At 37.5% G+C, this 18167-nt stretch overlaps 1 protein-coding gene across 1 annotated transcript in view; it reads right to left on the bottom strand.

The window, feature by feature from the left end:
- Window positions 1-18167, bottom strand: part of FREM1 (FRAS1 related extracellular matrix 1) — a 293398-nt gene that overhangs the window by 187405 nt on the left and 87826 nt on the right. Inside the window, exon 6 of the mRNA XM_063609109.1 lies at window positions 2026-2123. The gene's annotated coding sequence lies outside the window, so the exon portion shown is untranslated. The remainder of the gene's footprint in view (window positions 1-2025; window positions 2124-18167) is intronic.

The following is an 18167-nucleotide window of genomic DNA, read 5'->3' as shown; positions in this document are numbered from 1 at the left end:
TCATTTCCATGTCCAGTCAATACTCTCCGCCAGCACTCAGAGTTGAGCACTATTCCAGCCTCACTCCTGGTTCTCAGGCCTCTGGACTCAAACTGGAACTTACACTGTCATCTCGTCTGTTTCTCAGGACTTCAGATTTGGACTAGACCCACACCACTGGTTCTCATGGGCCTGCAGCTTGCAGATAACAGATCATGAAACTCTCAGTTTCCATAATTGCATGGGCCAAACCCTCATGATAAATCTTTTTCTAAATATCTATATGTCATCTATTGATTCTGCAGGTGAGTTTTGTTTTTCTTGAACTTTGTATATATGGAATAATACAGTTTGTATTGTCATTTGTCTGTGAAATTTATCCATGTCTTTCACATACAAATAGTTTCTTCATTATGACTGCATATTATTGCATGAATATTAAACAAATTATTTATCCGTTCTCTGTTAGTGGACATTTGGATTGTTTCTAGTTTGGGGCCATTATGAATAAAGTTGCTATGGACATTCTTGTGTATATGTTTAGGTGGACCTGTGTACTAATTTCTCTTTAGGTGGACCTATGTACAAATATCTCTTTAGGTGGACCTATGTACTAATTTCTCTTCGGTATATTTTCAGGTCTGAAATTGCTATATAATAAGCTGTTGTATGTTTTAGCCACAGCATTTTGAAACAGAGTTTTAAACAATAGCATTAACTTCCAAGTCCAGTCAACCTGAGCCTGACTAAATCTGTGGATTTATTAGAATCATTAAGCCAACAAATATTGGTTTAACATCTGCTATGTGTCAGGAATTGTGATTGTTAATTTTATGTGTCACCTTGACTGGGCTAAGGAATGCCCAGATAGCTGGTAAAACATTATTTCCAGGTTCGTGAGGGTATTTCTGGAAGTCATTATCATTTGAATTGGTAAAAAGAGTAAAGAAGATCACTTTCACTAATGCAGGTGGGAATTATCCAATCCATTGAGGACCTCAATAAAACAAAAAGACAGAGGATGGGCAGATTTGCTGTCTGCTTGAGCTGGAACATTTATCTTCTCTGGCCTTCAGACATTGGCACTCCTGGTTCTCAGGCCTTTGGACTCAGACTGGGACTTACACTATCAGCTCCTCTGGTTCTCAGGCCTTCGGGTTTGAACTGGACCCACACCATTGGTTTTTGTGGGCCTCCAGCTTACAAGTGGCAGCTCATGAGACTTCTCAGCCTCCATAACTGCATCAGGTGATCCCTCATGATAAATCTTGTTCTATATATGTATATATTGCCTATTGATTCTGTTTCTCTGGAGAGCCCTGACTAAATACAGGACTACAACAGTGAGCAAGGCAGATGTGAGCTTCTCTTCATGAGGCTTACCATCTAATTAGAGGAGGACATCTAACTAGAAATGGGAACATGATGAGGGTCATGAGGGGAAGTGAAAGTCACTACAGGAGCATATAACAAGCATTCTAATGTGCTCTTAAGTTGAATGCATTTCCCTATTTTTACTAAAGGTTGAGTTCTCCAACCAAATGGACAAGAATGAGTTGTGATCAAAGCACTTTGGGCTCCTTTTGCGGTTTTTCCATTAAGCTGTTGTGTGACGTGAGGCAAAACCCCTACCTTCCCGAGTCTCATCTGCAGTACGAATATCATCTTATATGTGCTTCAGAGCGAAATGCTCCTCTTAAGTTGTTCGAAGAAATGAGTTTGTAAAGTAGTCACTGGTTATGCAAACCAGACAGTAGAAGTCAGACAAGGAGTCCTGAAGCTTTTCCGACAACAAAAAGATATTTAATTCCCTTATATTCAAGTGAAGTAACAGAAAACTTGGTTTCTCTACAAACAACGCGTACCTTTAGCTATAAGAATAATTGTTGGGCTGGGCACGGCGGCTCACGCATATAATCCCAGAACTTTGGGAGGCCAAAGTGGGTAGATCACCTGAGGTCAGAAGTCCAAGGCCAGCTTGGCCAACATGGTGAAACCCTGTCTCTACTAAAAATAAAAAAATTAGCCAAGTGTGGTGGTACGCACCTGTAATCCCAGCAACTCAGGAGGCTGAGGCAGGAGAATCACTTAAATCCGAGAGGCAGAGGTTGCAGTGAGCTGAGATCACGCCATTGCACTCCAGCCTGGGCAAAAAGAGCAAAACACTGTCTCAATAAATAAATAAATAAATAAATATTTAAATATTTTTAAAAGAATAATTGTTAAAATCACAGGAGACTACTGTTAACTCGTCATGTCTTTAAATGACAGCCTAGTAAAATCTGTATGATTACTAAATCAGATTCAGGTATCATTCTTCAAGGAGGTACCCTCATCACAACATAAAATGCAATATGTGTTTTTATTTTTTTATTTTATTTCTTTATTTGAGACAGATTCTCACTCTGTCGCCAGGCTAGAATACAGTGGCCCGATCTTGGCTCACTGTAGCTTCCCTCTCCCAGGCTCAAGCGATCCTCCCACCTCACCCTCTGGAGTAGCTGGAACTGGGTACACATTACTAACTCATCTGGCTAAGTTTTGTATTTTTTGTAGAGACACGGTTTTGCCAAGTTGCTCAGGCTGGTCTCAAACTTCTGGGATCAAGTGATCTGCCTGCCTCAGCCTTCCAAAGTGCTGGAATTACAGGTGTGAACCACCGTGCCCAGCCTCAATGTGTGTTTTTAATATCTTCTAAGCCAGCAATCCTCAAAGTAGTCAGGGATGACTGGTCTCTGAGACCATTTCAAGGGATGCATGAGGTCAAATTATTTTTATAATAATACCAAGATATTCTTTTCCTTGTTTGCTCACATTCTCTCATAAGTATAGAATGCAATTTTCCAGAGGCTCCATGACATGTGACATCACAAGACATTGAATGCAGAAGCAGATGTGAAGATCCAGCTGTTTTTCATTAAATAAGACACTAAAGAGACTTGCAAATAGATAAAACACTACTTTTTCACCAATTTTTTATTTTCAAAGATATGGTTATTTTTTATCAAAATAATAATGTTTACATGTAATAAAGGTATTGTTTCTTTTAAATAAATATTTGTTTTAATTTCTAACACAGTAAATATATAGATATAACTCAAATATATAAAAGCTCTTTGGGGTCTTCAATAATTTTTTAGAGTGAAACGTAACCCTGAGAATAAAAAGTTTGAGAACTACTAAGTAAATGTCTTGCAAATAGTCTCAATCTCCTTATGTAATAAGCTCCTGGATTAGCAGTTTCTATCTCCTTATGTAACAAGATTGTCAATCAGTCTGGCTTTAGTCATGATTGTAGCAGCCAAGACTGAATCAAAGAAAATAGGGCTTATGGAAACTAAGAAACAATGAAGGGCTTATATGTTCCATAAAGAATGTTGGGAAGATAATTATTCTGTCTCCACAAATTGTGTCATGCTTCATGCTTCATGACTGTATATTTACATTCATGATTTTATTTAATGCTCAGAACCTAAGCAGACAGAAAAGGTGTTAGTCCAGCTACCCGGGAGGCTGAGGCAGGAGAACCACTTGAACCCCGGAGGCGGAGGCTGTAGTGAGCCAAGATTGCACCACTGTACTCCAGCCTGGGTGACAGAGTGAGACTTCATATCAAGAAAAAAAAAAAGAAAAGAAAAGAAAAAAAGAAAAGGTGTTAGTCTCCTGATTTTAAGGCTGAGGAAATTGACCTAGAGGAGCTCAGTGAATTGAGCCATGGCCACAAAGCTAACAGGCTGGACTGGGATTGGAACGTAGGTATCTGTGATGCCATATCTAGTGCTCTTTCCATGTAGCAGAACGTAAGAATTTTATCTAAACATTCTCCAAGTTAACTTTGAATCTCAGTATTTTATAACTCCATAATTCTTAATCAGTGTTATCCCCCTGGTATTGTTTTCTTCAAAAAAAGTCAACATCATTTTTTTTTCTCTAAAACTTACTCTCACCAAGCCTGAAAAGAGCTTAAGAGAAGCTAATTTTCTGGAAGCATCTTTATACTTGAAGGGTAGAAAAGTATCCATCTAGTCTTTACATTGACTAAAAGTAAGCATAGTCTAACGGGAACTAGAAGCAAATATATCTTCTGAGAAAGAACTAAGAGTTAATACATATTCCATAAAAAGGCTGGAGACTGTCTTTAGCAGACTGATAGCAGTTAAGTACCTTAAGAGAACCAAGTGAGTTTGTTTTTTGGGTTTTTTTGTTTTGTTTTGTTTTGTTTTGTTTTGAGAGGGAGTCTCGCTCTGTTGCCCAGGCTGGAGTGCAGTGGAGCAATCTCTGATCACTGCAAACTCCACCTCCCGGGTTCATGCCATTCTCCTGCCTCAGCCTCCCGAGTAGCTGGGACTATAGGCGCCCGCCACCACGCCTGGCTAATTTTTGTATTTTTAGTAGAGATGGGGTTTCACCGTGTTAGCCAGGATGGTCTCGATCTCCTGACCTCGTGATCCGCCTGCCTCAGCCTCCCAAAGTGCTGGGATTACAGGCGTGAGCGACCATGCCTGGCTGAGAACCAGTGAGTTTTTAAATTAAAAAAAAAAAAAAAGACAGCTTTTTGCAATCCTTTCCTAAAACCAGATGTTGAATAGTTGTCTCATGATTTATCGATAATTTTCTGTTTTCTCTAAAGCTCTGCACAACTTGATTGATTTTCCTCCACAATTTGATTTATTTCTTCAACCTATTATTAAATAATGTCTGACACTTCCATTGCTGCTTGAGATTAATGGCATGCCAAATTCTAATTTATAGAATCAACTAAAATGTCATATAAAAGGCAAAACATAAATTTTTTACTGAGTAAGGTGATCTGGTTTTAAGGAGACAAAGATCATAGTTTCAATTTGGGAGTGGCTAAAGAGATTCAAATCACAAAGACAAATTCTGTTACGGCTACATTCACAAGAATACCAATAATTTGAAGTAATTGAGCCAGATACTTAGAGCCAGGAGTACCTTTAAGCATGGTTGTTAGGTAGGCTTCAAAAATTTCTAAATATAAAAGCATTTTAATACTTATTAATGAATAATCAATCACTTTCAAAATATGTCAATGCCTTCTACTAAGAAGGAGCTTTTTTGACTTCTCCAAATAAAGCTTAAACAAATGAAGTATAAACTTCCAACTTTTGACTGGGTGTGGTGGCTCATGCCTGTAATCTAAGCATTTTGAGAGGCTGAGGCAGACGGATCACCTGAGGTTGGGAGTTCAAGTATCCATTGGAACCAACATGGACATGCCATGTGAAACCCCATCTCTACTAAAAATAAAAATAAAAAAAATTAGCCGTGTGTGGTGGTGCATGCCTGTAATCCCAGCCATTTGGGAGGCTGAGGCAGGAGAATCTCTTGAATCTGGGAGGTGGATGTTGCAGTGAGCCAAGATCGTGCCATTGCACTCCAGCCTGGGCAACAGAGCAAGACTCTGTCTCAAAATAAAAAAATAAATAAATAAATATACACACACATACATACACAAACTTCCAACTTTTACATTTGAAAAAATCATATGGTATTAGTTATTTTGTTATTAGTATTAAAACTGTGGAATTAGGGAGAAGGAGCTGGGTTTGAGGGCTGGAATGGAGAGTGAAGAAATAGTTTTTCTTTTGAAACTACCTCCCAACATGGCACATGGATACATATGTAACAAATCTGCACATTGTGCACATGTACCCTAAAACCCTAAAGTATAATAAAAAAATAAAAAAAAAAAAAGAAACTACCTCCTTAAATTTGACTAGAGAATTCTAAACCATCCCCCCATGACTGAAATGAAAGATCACACATCTGCCAACTTTTGGTGTTGGAACTGTTTTTATAACAGAAGGATGGAAGGCTATACTTGCCAAAACAAGAGAGTGAGGGGGGAGAAATCCTTCCATTCTAAATGAAGATCCTTTAGAGTACCCGGGAATGGCAAATCAACACTAAGTTGTATTTTCTCCTAAGCAAGTCATCGCATTTCAGCAGCAATTTAGCTTTAGCAAAAATAATAATAAATTCCCTTTATAAAAAGGCCAGCTACCATAGTCACAGGTTGGGCCGTATGGTCATCAGAGAATTTGAAAAGAAAGCAAGCTTTGAAAATGTGGTCTGCTGTGCTTTTGTACACTCCCAGACTACTGCCAAAGTAAAGCATTCCTGGACAGTTGCAGAGTTAGGGAGGCAATTTCCCCAGAATAACTGATAAAATGCCCCGTCTATTTTCAGAAACTGCTGCAAACAAAGGCCCTTCACTTGACTGTTTTCAGGCATCACTGAATTTACCTCTACATTAAAAAAAAAAAAAGTGATCATCAAGGTAAATTAATGGCCCCCATTACACAAATAGAAACTTGGGAATTTATTTCTATGTTTTTTTTTTTTTTTAACTTGGGAATTTAGAAAAGAGGCAACATCCAAGAGGGTTCAGAATTTCTTTCTCTTTAAACCAAGCTCTATTTCTATGTCTATGCATCCATTCAATGGCACATTGCCTTTCTACTCCATATTAGAAATTTACAGCATATGTTTTCAAATTATTTACTAGTATACATAAATATTAATTAAATAGATGATTTCTTTTAAGATTATGCTTAACTGCAACATAACATAAATCTTGGCCAAGTAAATATCTCGAGACATTTATGGCAGATTCTGCCCCCTAGGCAAAGGTTTCTTGAGCTCTGTTTTGTGGGAGTGTAGCATCTGCTTACTATCAAGAGGCAAGCGAATGCATTTTATGGTGACTGTTTCCTGGAGAAATAAACAGGGGGAAAAAAACCTTAATTTTTCAACATCCATTGTTTTAAACCTTAAAAAATCTTAAATTTTGCAGCACTTTTACAACTAATGATCTGGTTTTATAGTAAGAACCTAGAGCTGGGGAAACTCTATTTCCTTTAGAGCCACTTGAAAGTAGACAATTGCTCTGTTAAGTGGTCTCTTGACAGTAGAATATGTTAGATATCTTTTCAATCAAGCCAAAACTGATTTAAAGAATCTTGAAATGGCCACATTTCTTTAAACATGTCTGATTCATAGGTTATCTAAATGCTGTTTTATGGTATTTTATGTGCTAAAAACCTGTTGATTTTGTTACTTTTAGAATCAAACCAAGTAAATGTTCTCCTCTCTAAAAAAAATCTTAGTTCAGAATCTAACTAGCAGGGGGCTGTTCTTTGGTGGTCTCCTGGGCAAATGTAGGAATGTAATCAAGCATTCATGATGCGGTTATCTGGCAAACAGACCTTTGGTTCAGTTCATTACTAAGCTACAGTCACTGGAGTCAAGGATTCTAATCCTAGGACAACTTATAACCTCCCAAAGAATTTGCTTTCTGTGGGTTACACTTTGGCAATACTTTTCTCTTGACTTACATTAAGAGACACTGTGTATACATGTAGAACACCCACTGTTTCATTTATTGTTAGGATTGCAGCTTTAAACATATTGTTAATTACATCAGGAATTTTTAAAAAACTAATATTTATAAGACATATAGTATGCTACCACTTTGTATGCTTCACTTCATTTAAAACTCCCAACAATACTGTGAGGAAAGCACTTTTATTATCATTTTGCCCATAGAAAATACAGGCTTAGGAGCTGTATATGAAAAGAACTAAGAATAGAAGTCAGGTCTATCTAATGCCAAAAAACCAGCTATCCAGCATATGAAACCCTCACGGAAAAGCTATCTGAGGTCTAGTCACTTAAGGAGGCTTCTAATTTTCCAGGGTGCAGCATGCTTTTCTTTGTGGACAATCAAGAGCATGCAATCTGCACTGTATTCCGTTCTCTATTACTCTGGCCACGACTAAGCTCTTCTTCTTTTTTCTTTTTTTAATAGAGAATAGTACAAAGTAGAAAGTTTTTAAAACTAACAAAATTCTATCATCCAGAAATCCCTGAAAATCAGCTCTTTCTGAAGATTAAAATAACTGATGATATGCAATGTTGGTGAGAGAAATATAAGACAGTAACATTTATATCCTGCTAGTGCAAGAGAAAAGAGGGGAAATATTTCTGGAAAGCCATTTGGCAGCTAACTAAAGAGTTTTAAATGTCTGGTCCTTTGGCTTAGCAATATCACTTAAAGGACACTGTCCTACATCATTAGGAAAAGGAACAAAAATTTATAACTTTTAAGTTATTTTATGAACGTATAAGTAATTTTACATATAATACTTTGATGATCAGGTATTATTTATTTCTAAAAGAATAGAATTAGAAACAACAAACACCCACAATTAGAAAATTTTTTAAATTGTGATATATACAAAAAATAAACTACCACACCTCTTTAAAATTCAAATTACTAGGCCAGGTACAATGGCTCACACCTATCATCCCTGCACTTTGGGAAGCTGAGGTGGGAGGATTGCTTGAGGCCAAGAGTCTGAAAAATCATATAACTTATGGTATAATTTAAGTGAAAAAAGCAAGCCATAATATGATATTATGTAATTAAAAAATAAGTTACTTCAATCGGTAATATAGTGATATTACATTGATATTAGTATAGGCAGGGTGCAGTGGCTCACCCCTGTAGTCCTAGCACTTTGGAGGCCGAGGCAGGTGGGTCATTTGAGGCTAGGAGTTCGAGACCAGCCTGAGCAACATGATGACACCCCATCGCTACCAAAAATACAAAAATTAGGCAGGTGTGGTGGCACACGCCTGTAATCCCAGCTACTCAGGAGGCTGAGACACGAGAATCTCTTGAACCCGGGAGGCAGAGGTTGCAGCAAGCTGAGATCCCACTGCACTCTAGCCAGGATGACAGACAGAGACTCTGTCTCAAAATATATATATAAAAAACATATAAATATATATATTTATGTATTATATATGCATTATACATATATATGTATTTAATATGAATGTATTGATGCTATTACTGATATAATAAATATATTGATTGAATATTAATATAATATTGATATCAAGTATTTTGATGTACATGTTGATATTAATATAATTATATGTATGTAAATTAACATATTGATCAAATATTAATATGTTGATATTATATTCACATTATTATTAATAGCGAAAAACCTGAGTTTTTTCCTCTATTCCAGGCTGTTTTAATCCCTTCTTATGGATTCTTTTATTTAGTCTTTGTAACAACACTATAAAATAAACACTCATTTTTTAAAAATAACTCTAAAAACTATTTTGAAATAACTTCTCACTTACAGAAAACTTGTAAGAATACTACAAAGAACTGTTCTACACTGTTTGCTTGGATTTACCAATTACCAATTTGCCATATTTGCTTTATCTTTCTTTCTGTTTCTCTGTCTCTGTCTGTCTCTTTCTAGATACACACACACTTTCTGAACAAGTTGGGCAAGTTGTGTATATCTTGCTCGTTTATCCCTAAATACTTCACTGTATGTTTCCTTCGAAAAAGGGCATTTTGTTATATAACCACAGTATACTAATTAAAATCAGGAGATTTCACACTTACACAATAATACTTTTATGCTGTATTGTCTCAATAATGTCCATCATAGCAAATTTTTTTGAGATCCAGGATTTAATCTTGGATCAGTCATTGCATTCAGATGTTGTATCTCTTTAGTCTCTTTCAATCTGAAACAGTTCCTCAGCTTTTGTTTTTAATGACAGTAAACTTTTGTAAACGCTTGGGCCATGCATTTTGCAGATTTCCCCTAAATTTGTGTTTGTCTTCATTTTTATGGTGTTTGCAAATTAGTGATCTTCTAACTCCATCATTCCTGAATTTCTCCTATAAGAAAGAGATTTCTTTTTTCTTTTACTTATTTACTTATTGTCACTATGGACTCACAATTCTTATTTTATTCAGTGAGTTATAATCCTGTATTGTTGTTATTTATTTTCTTTTTTACAAGTCCTGTGATGGTTAATTTTATGTGTCAACTTAATTGGACCACAGGATGCCCAGATATTTCATCAGACATGATTATGAATGTTTCTGTGAGGATGTTTTTGGATGAGATCAACATTCACATTAGTAGGCTGAGTAAAGCAAATTGCCCTTCTTAATGTGGGTGGGCCTCATTCAATTAGCCAAGGCCTGAATAGAACAAAAAAAGTTAGCTCTCCTTCATGAAAGAGAGCATTCTTTCTGCCTGGTGGCCTTCGAGCTGGGAGGTCGATTTTTCCTGCCTTCAGACTAACTAAGATATTGTTTCTCCCTAGGTCTTGAATCTGCTGGCCTTTGGACTGAAACAACACCATTGATTCTCTTGGTTTTCAGACCCTCAGGCTCAGATGGAAACTATACCATCAGCTCTTCTAGGTCTCCAGCTTGCCACACAGATCTTGAGACTTGCCAAGACCTTTATTATTGCATGAGCCATTTTTTCATAACACGTCTCTTGTTTTTTGTTGATCCATTCATCCTATTGGTTCTGTTCCTCTGAAGAACCCTAATACAAACTCCCACTGTTTTTTAAGTACATCTTTACTTTTTAGCCAAGAATATGTTCCAGGCTCATCTTGGTTTTTCTCTTCCCTGGCCCTGGAATCAGTAATGAATTCTAGCACCACTATCTATTTTTAATGGGGCATGATATTTGTAAACAAAAGTGCGTTGTTGTTTATTGTTGTTTGCCTCTAAGTCTCTTCAGCGGGCAGTTAGGAAATGTGTGTGTGTCTATAGATACATATAGATGTATCTGTATACACCTATAATAGTGTTAATGAGTATATATACACCTATAAGTAAGTGGACAAGCATATATACACATATGTGTGTAAAGATACACAGATATTCATACTAATACCTCTAATTACAATCCAACACCAAACACTATCGTGTTCCTCACAGCCTTCCTGTTTTTTATTTGTATCCCTGTTCTCAAACTATGAAAATCTGGTTGCCAGTATAATCAATATATTTACTCATTTGCTCAGTCCTACCATACACAGAAAGTAGTTTCAGAATAGCTAACCCATATATTGTGGAAATCAAACCTAATACATACAGTTCAGCTTTGTCTTTTGGTGGACAATAGCCAAAGTTCTATTGAGTTTGTTCCTTTTCACTGTTCAGTATGGTCATGTTATTCATTTAAAGGTTAGGTTGATCTACTTCTGTTTGTATTCCATTTTAGGGTTTTTCCCCTACATCCTTGTTGATCTAACTTTTTTCAGAGTGAAAAACATGAGCATGATGCCAAAAGTTAAAACTTCACTTTTACCTTGTTCCTATCCATCTCTTGTAGGTAATCAATCTGATTAGTTTCTGATTCATCCTTCCTGAGATGTATATTATCACTTTCGTTTCTTACAGGAAATACAGCATACTCTATATACTCCTATGCCTTTTGCTGTTTTCACAGTAAATTATTTCATCTTCGTTTATGGAGATTTTTTAAGAATCTCCCTCTGACACCAGGCTGGAGTGTAGTGGCTTAATCATGTTTCACTCCATCTTTGGCCTCCTGGGCTCAGGTAATCCTCCTACCTCAGCCTCCTGAGTAGCTGGGACTACAGGTGTATGCCACCATACCCAGTAAATTTTTAAATTTTTTATAGAGACACGGTCTTGCCACGTTGCCCAGGCTGGTCTCGAATTCCTGAGCACAAGTGATCTACCTGCCTTGACCTCCCAAAGTGCTGGGATTATAGGCATGAGCCACCGCACCCGGCCTGGATATTTATGCAGTTTTTCATGATGTGGATGTTCCATATCTTATTCAATAAAAATGTCCTATATTTGGGGATTTAGGTCATTTCTAATACTTTAAAATTATAAATAATACTACATTGAATAACCTTGTGCATATATATTTTATATTGTTGAGATCCATCTTCAGAGTAAATTCCTTGAAGTGGGATTATTGTACCAAAATGTAAACACACTGTGGTCTGATTAGGCATTGCCACATTCCACTCCATATGGATGTACCATTTTGTGCTTTCACTAGCAATATGTGGACATGCCTGTTTTTTTCCTGCCTCCCTGAAAAAGTATATTGTCAAGCTTTTTAATTTTTTGCCATTAGTTTGCACTTTTCTTAGGAGTAACATTAAACATTTTGTATAGGATTAAAATTAAACATTTTGGGCCGGGCGTGGTGGCTCACACCTGTAATCCCAGCACTTTGGGAGGCCGAGGCTGGTGGATCACGAGGTCAGGAGATCGAGACCACGGTGAAACCCCGTCTCTACTAAAAATACAAAAAATTAGCCGGGCGTGGTGGCGGGCGCCTGTAGTCCCAGCTACTCCGGAGGCTGAGGCAGGAGAATGGCGTGAACCCGGGAGGCGGAGCTTGCAGTGAGCCGAGATTGCGCCACTGCACTCCAGCCTGGGCGACAGAGCGAGACTCCGTCTCAAAAAAAAAAAAAAAAAAAAAACATTTTGTATATGTTTAATGGCCATTTCAATCTTTTTTGGTGAGTTATCCCTCATGTCTTTTATTTTATAATAAATCTCTAGTAGAAAAATATTTTTCTCATAGAAAAACATTTGCCAATTTTTCCATTAGGTTTTTGCTATCATCCCTCTTGAACATATGAAGCAACTGGCTCAAAGAAGAGTAACCAGGGCCATTCATGCAGGAATTGCTGGAGCTGAAACTGGATATTACTATATAAAGAGAAAACTGCACAACATAATTTTTGTTGTTCTTTGGGCTTTTCTATGTGACTCCCAAAATTTCCTGCCAGAGTATTCAGATATTACTTCGATAATTAGGAGGGAAAATGAAGTAAATTTTTTTAAGTGAAAGAAATAGAAGAAAACCCAGCTGTTCCTTAAGTCACAACAGCTTTCCACAGTCTGCCAGGATAATCTTCACCTGGAAGGCGGGAGCAGCCAAGCATGTGGGCTGCCACCTGCCAAAGGCTAGAGGAGTTTACCCTACTTGTATTTATTTTAAATGAAAAAGTAAAAACAAAGGAAGAAGTAAGTAGAAAATATTGATAAGGTGACATTTGAGATGAATGATGCTTTGTACTGAACCCAAGCTGCAACTGGGGAAGAGAGACACACCCTCTAAAATCCATGACTTGAGATTCTCAAGAGAAATAAGAGGAAGGGAAGGGAGAGAGATCACCAGTAAGACATAAATCTCAGAGGCTGTCTGGGAGTCTCAGGAGTGGCTGGAGTGAGGTTTTCAGCATAGAGAGGAATGCAGAAGTTATGCAACAACTCTGCTACTTTGGAAAATTGAAAAATGGCAAAGTCTGGGGAGATGAGGCATAAATCAGTTCGTCTGCTAAGCAGTGGATTTCAGTCCCGATGGTAATTAACATCACTAGAGGAACATTTAAAGCAAACAGATGTTTGGGCCCCATCCTAGTAATTAAATCAGAATCTCAGGGATGGGATGCTGAGATCCTGTTGAGAACCACAGGTCTAGCAAATGTACAAGAGGCACAGAACTTCATGGATGTTTTCAGGGTATCTTTCAAGGATAAGAGAAAGAGATCAGCTCTGGATTTTAACTCAACAAATCTACCTACCAGTGCAGATAAAGAAATTATGTCACCATTGTCCCCATCATTATCATCATCATCCTCATCATCGCAGCTGCCATTTAATAAACACCTGATTATGCCCCAGATTCTGTGGTAGGTACTTTATAGTCTTTACATATTTTAATCTTCACAGCAACTCTTCAGGATAGTTTTGGTTTATTTTAGAGTTGATGAAATGAAGGCTTAGAGAGATTAAAAAATTTATCCAAGTCAATTATTGGCATTTTTAAAATCCCATTCAATACTGTGATTACACAACATTGGTTCACGTTTATCAATTCACCAACTATACTTTCTTTAAAATAAAGCAATTTCGCTCCTGAATAATACAACCAAGAGAATTGTGAACTAGGCTATTTTTGGTTTGCCATTAAAAAAAAAAAACCTGAGACTGGGTAATTTATACAGAAAATAGGTTTATTTGGCTCATGGTTCTGCAGGCTGTACACAAAGCACAGTGCCAGCATCTGTTTCTGGTAAGGGCCTCAGGAAGCTTCCAATCATGGAAGACGGTGAAAGGGGAGCAGGCATCTCACATGGCTAGAGCAGGAACAAGACGAAGGGAGATGCCACATACTTTTAAACAATCAAATCTCATAAGAACTCACTCACTATCACAAGGACAGCACCAAGCTATTTGTGAGGTACCTGCCCTCATCACCCAAACACCTCCCACCAGGCCCCACTTTCAACATTGGGGATTACATTCAACATGCGATTTGGAGAAGACAAACATTCAAACTATATCAGAGTGCATATATCTGCAAAAAAAGACTTATGTAAAATATCATAGCAACTCTATTCATAACAGCCACAACGTAGAAACAAAACAAATGTGCATTAGCAGAAGAAAGAATAAACAAATTGGTATAACCATATACAACAAACTTCTAAACTTATATATAAAACAACATGGGTGAGTTTCTTTTTTTTTTTTATTTTCTTTCTTTTTGAGATAGTGTCTTGCCCTGTCACTCAGGCTGGAGTGCAATGGTGCGATCTCGGGTCACTGCAACTTCCGCTTCCCAGGTTCCAGCAATTCTCCTCCCTCAGCCTCCCAGGTAGCAGGGACTACAGGTGCATACCACACCTGGCTAGTTTTTGTATTTTTAGTAGAGATGGGGTTTCATCATGTTGGCCAGGCTGGTCTCGAACTCCTGGCCTCAGGTCATCCACCCGCCTCAGCACCCCAAACTGCTCAGATTATAGGTGTGAGCCACCATGCTTGGTCCAACATGACTGAATTTCAAAAACATTTTATTGAACAAAAGAAGTTAGATACAAAAGAGTACACATTAAGTGATTCCATTTATAAATTTTTTAAATACAAAATTAAGTCATAGTGCTAGAAATCAGAATAATGGCTCAAATTAGGGGAGGGGGATGTAGATGGTCATATTGGCATATAGGAACATAAAAACTTACTGACTTACACATTTAAGATCTGTGCATTTTACTATATGTAAATGAGGCCTCAATCAAGTTCTATAATTTAAAAATAAGTGACTGGGTAAGGTGGCTCATGCCTGTAATCCCAACACTTTGGGAGGCCAAGGCAGGAAGATAATTTGAGCCAAGGAGTTTGAGACCAGACTGCGCAACACAGTGAAACCCCATCTCTACAAAAAATAAGAAAAAATTAGTCAGCTATGGTGACATGTGCCTGTAGTCCCAGTTACTCAAGAGTCTAAGGTGGGAGCATCACTTGAGCCCAAGATTTCAAGGCTGGAGTGGGCTACGATTGCACTACTACACTCCAGCCCAAGTGACAGAGTGAGACTCTGTCTCAAAAGATGACAGATTAGCTAGCTAGCTAGATAGATAGATAGACAGACAAACAAATACATAGAAGCTTACCTAAGACCAGAAAACTAGTGTTCGAGCCAAGAACAGAATCGAGGTTTATCTGAGAAAAACTTATGATCTATAAATAGGGCCACTTCCTTCTAAGTGTATATTAAGTGCTCCCATCCAAGTATCAATTACTCAACAGAACTGAAAACAGCATAAATGCCTAACCTTATGACAATGATTAAGTAAATTATGATATGCCCCCCTACATGATGAAATATAATTTGGCCACTAAGTGATGATTATGAAGGTTTAAAGCAATAAAACTAAAGGTTTATGATACAATGTATTTGAAATAAAGCAGAATACTACATTGTTCCTATATAAATTATTATAGCAATGTAAGCATTAGGAACGCAAATACATAAGGACTAGATGGGAGCATTAAAAACTCAAAATCTGTTATAATTGAGGGATTATGGATGACTTTCTACATTTGATTTTCATTATCACTACAATATTGTCTTGACAATCGTAAGCAAAAAGAACAAGGCTGGAGGCATCATGCTACCTGACTTCAAACTATATTTTAAGGCTACAGTAACCAAAACAGCATGGCACTGGTACCAAAACAGAGATATAGACCAATGGAACAGAACTGAGGCCTCAGAAATAACACCACACATCTACGACCATCTGATCTTTGACAAACCTGACAAAAACAAGCAATGGGGAAAGGATTCCCTATTTAATAAATAGTGTTGGGAAAACTGGATAGCCATACGCAGAAAACTGAAACTGGACCCCTTCCTTACACCTTATACAAAAATCAACTCAAGATGAATTAAAGACTTAAACGTAAGACCTAAAACCATAAAAACCCTAGAAGAAAACCTAGGCAGTATCATTCAGGACATAGGTATGGGCAAAGACTTCATGGCTAAAACACCAAAAGCAATGGCAACAAAAGCCAAAATTAACAAATGGGATCTAATTAAACTAAAGAGATTCTGCACAGGCAAAAGAAACTATCATCAGAGTGAACAGTCAACCTACAGAATGGGAGAAAATTGTTGCAATCTATCCATCTGACAAACACCTAATATTCAGAATCTACAAGGAACTTAAACAAATTTACAAGAAAAAAAAAAACAAACAACCCCATCAAAAAGTGGGAGAAGGACATGAACAGACAATTCTCAAAAGAAGACATTTATGTGGCCAACAAACATGAAAAAAAGCTCATCATCACTGGCCATTAGAGAAATTCAAGTCAAAACCACAATGAGATACCATCTTACACCAGTTAGAATGGCGATCATTAAAAAGTCAGGAAACAACAGGTGCTGGAGAGGATGTGGAGAAATAGGAACTCTTTTACACTGTTGGTGGGAGTGTAAATTAGTTCAACCATTGTGGAAGACAGTGTGGCAATTCCTCAAGGATCTAGAACTAGAATTACCATTGGACCCAGCAATCCCATTACCGGGTATATACCCAAAGGATTATAAATCATGCTACTATAAAGACACATGCACATACATGTTTACTGCGGCACTATTCACAATAGCAAAGACTTGGAACCAACCCAGATGTCCATCAATGATAGACTGGATTAAGAAAATGTGGCACATATACCTCATGGAATACTATGCAGCCATAAAAAAGGATGAGTTCATGTCCTTTGCAGAGACATGGATGAAGCTGGAAACCATGATTCTCAGCAAAATATCACAAGGACAGAAAACCCAACACTGCATGTTCTCACTCATAGGTGGGAATTGAACAATGAGAACACTTGGACACAGGGAGGGAAATATCACACACCGGGGCCTGTAGTGGGTGAGGGGCTAGGGGAAGAATAGCATTAGGAAAAATACCTAATGTAGATGATGGGTTGATGGGTGCATCAAACCACCATGGCATGTGTATACCTTTGTAACAAACCTGCACGTTCTGCACATGTATCCCAGAACTTAAAGTATAATAAAAAAAAAAAAAGAAAAGAGAAGAAAGAGGAAGAAAACACTAAGAAACAAAACAAAAATAAACTAAGAATTTTTTAAAATCCACATAGAAAACAATGACAAATCTTCTGAAAGGGGCAGAGAAGTAAAAAGCCAAATGTTATAGGAAAGAGGAGGGAGGAAAAAAAGATCAAACTCACCAGAATGAGATAGCATTAGGATGAGATGTCTTCCTAAAATCGACTGATAAGTTAGCAAGCCAACTGCTAATATAATAGCGGAAGTGGTTTCTAAGAAAGACTGATGAATGAAACAAAGAAAGAGAATGGAAAAAATAAACAAAACATAATTACCTAAGCTCCTCCAGTTCTTTGTCCCACACTTTCTTCTACTCCAGAGAGGGAAATAAGAACTGATATTTTAATAAAGTTCGCCTGAGCTGTCTGGCTATTCCAGCCTCATGACCTTTGCCAGAACTTAAAACAGCCTCCAAAACATTTGGCCTTTATCAGGGCTTCAGTGAATTATAAAGCAAACCATGTGTCCTATTTCATATCTAATCACAACTCACATGGGCCTTTCAGCTAAATCATAGTATCTTGGAAACTTCCAATTGGAAACAGTCATTTGAACATCTTGTCTAGGGGCAGGGCAAAGTGCACACACCCTATATAGTCTAGCTATTTGCTATGTTTGGTTTTAAATGCCTCAGGGGATGTGATTTTTTATTCTCGTCTTTGAGATATAGTCTGTCGTTATTAGGACCCACTGTCAGGAGATTCTTTCTAATGCTTGCCTTCTGCTGCTAATATCTCATATTTCTCATTAGTGAGTATCTCCACCACTCTTAGAGCAGGAGTTTCCCCACCAGGAAATAAGAAAGATACCATGACAAATGTGGCTGGGGATTCTGGGAAGGACTTAGAAACTAGAGGCCAAAATATGCTTGGAAATAAATGGGTTAGG

Source organism: Symphalangus syndactylus, chromosome 9 (assembly GCF_028878055.3).
Source record: "Symphalangus syndactylus isolate Jambi chromosome 9, NHGRI_mSymSyn1-v2.1_pri, whole genome shotgun sequence".
Taxonomy (NCBI): Eukaryota; Metazoa; Chordata; class Mammalia; order Primates; family Hylobatidae; genus Symphalangus; species Symphalangus syndactylus.
This window is presented reverse-complemented; position numbering and strand designations above follow the sequence as displayed.